This window comes from Camellia sinensis, chromosome 10 (genome assembly GCF_055761805.1).
Source record: "Camellia sinensis isolate YWXY chromosome 10, ASM5576180v1, whole genome shotgun sequence".
Taxonomy (NCBI): domain Eukaryota; kingdom Viridiplantae; phylum Streptophyta; class Magnoliopsida; order Ericales; family Theaceae; genus Camellia; species Camellia sinensis.
In genome coordinates this window covers 3,900,114-3,902,462 of record NC_138970.1, presented here as the reverse complement: position 1 = coordinate 3,902,462, position 2,349 = coordinate 3,900,114, and positions in this window count along the sequence as shown.

The following is a 2,349-nucleotide window of genomic DNA, read 5'->3' as shown; positions in this document are numbered from 1 at the left end:
AACCATAAAACTTTGACTTCGGCAAGATACTATCCTGCAAACTTTTCATAAATTTCAACAAGTATAGAACATATATTTCAGAATGTAAACTTTGCAAGCTTCTTCTCAATTCTTGACAAGTACTAAATGATAATCTTAGTCTGACCTACTTGTAAGTTGCTACAAATTTCAACAAGTAATGAACAATATACTTAGCCTTTATTTTAACCGGTAACTTTCTGTATACCTCAGCGGGTGGTCATATGTCGGCTTAACATAGACTTGTAAATTGCTACAAATTTCAACAAGTGTTAAGCATCTTCCCTTGGGTTTAAACAACCCACATATTGCTATGAGAACTTAAGCAATAACCTCGGCTTATCTTCGTCTTGTAAATTGCTACAAATTTCAACAAGGGAAGATAAGGAATCAGCTTAATTCCAACTTGTAAATTGCTACAAATTTCAACAAGTGAATTAAGGAATAACATCGGCTTAACTTCAACTTGTAAATTGCTACAAATTTCAACAAGTGAAGATAATGAATCAGCTTAATTCCAACTTGTAAATTGCTACAAATTTCAACAAGTGGATTAAGGAATAACATCGGCTTAACTTCAACTTGTAAATTGCTACAAATTTCAACAAGGGAAGATAAGGAATCAGCTTAATTCCAACTTGTAAATTGCTACGAATTTCAACAAGTGAATTAAGGAATAACATCGGCTTAACTTCAACTTGTAAATTGCTACAAATTTCAACAAGTGAAGATAAGGAATCAGCTTAATTCCAACTTGTAAATTGCTACGAATTTCAACAAGTGAATTAAGGAATAACATCGGCTTAACTTCAACTTGTAAATTGCTACAAATTTCAACAAGTGAAGATAAGGAATCAGCTTAATTCCAACTTGTAAATTGCTACAAATTTCAACAAGTGGATTAAGGAATAACATCGGCTTAACTTCAACTTGTAAATTGCTACAAATTTCAACAAGTGAAGATAAGGAATCAGCTTAATTCCAACTTGTAAATTGCTACAAATTTCAACAAGTGGATTAAGGAATAACATCGGCTTAACTTCAACTTGTAAATTGCTACAAATTTCAACAAGTGAAGATAAGGAATCAGCTTAATTCCAACTTGTAAATTGCTACAAATTTCAACAAGTGGATTAAGGAATAACATCGGCTTAACTTCAACTTGTAAATTGCTACAAATTTCAACAAGTGAAGATAAGGAATCAGCTTAATTCCAACTTGTAAATTGCTACAAATTTCAACAAGTGGATTAAGGAATAACATCGGCTTATCTTTGCCTGAGTTTGATATGTCTTCGAAAACATCCATGCATAACTTTATCAATCGAACATGTTGAAAGGATTCTGAAAAGTCTTTATTGATAATATCGGCCAAACAATGATGTTTATCTAATGATAGAAAAATTTCAAATTACAAGTATTCCAAGGTCTGGGCAACGCTTTGCCCTCATTGTCCTCAAGCCGATATGCTCCATTGCCTAGTACTGAAGTAACTCTGTAGGGTCCTTCCCAGTTTGGGCCAAGCTTGCCCTCCCTGGGATCCTTCTTGTTCCCGACGACTTTTCTTAGGACTAGGTCGCCAACTTGAAAATCTCTTGGATTAACCTTCTTGTTGTAAGCTCTGGCAAGCTGTTGCTGGTATACTGCGAGCTGAATCGCAGCTTTTTCTCTTCGTTCTTCCAATAAATCCAGGTCTCGGGCTAACAGAATGTCATTGGTGCCATTCTCTACTCCCTAGGTTCTGATCCCTGGGATGCCGATCTCCAATGGGATGACTGCTTCCGTGCCATAGGCCATGGCAAAGGGGGATTCTCCTGTTGATCTTCTCGGCGTAGTCCGATATGCCCAAAGTACGTTGGGCAGTTCGTCCACCCACTTTCCTTTTGCTGCCTGCAGCCTCTTCTTTATTCCATCCAGGATTACTTTGTTGGATGCTTCTGCTTGCCCATTGCTTTGAGGAAAACTTGGTGTTGAGAAATAATTCTTGATCTTGAATTTTGCACAAAAGTTTTTGATGAGTTTGCTGTCGAACTGTGTCCCGTTGTCGGCAACAATTGCTCTTGGAATCCCAAATCTGGTGATTATGTTTCTCCAAATAAAATTCTTGACGTCCACATCTCGGATTTTGGCAAGAGGTTCTGCCTCTATCCATTTTGTAAAGTAGTCTGTTGCTACCAGCAAGTATTTTCTCTGCCCAGTTGCCTGGGGAAGTTGTCCAACCAGATCCATGCCCCATTGGGCAAACGGCCAAGGGCTGGATACTGGGTTTAGGTCGGCAGCTGGCTGATGTATCAAAGGTGCAAACTTTTGACATTGTTCACACTTCTTTACA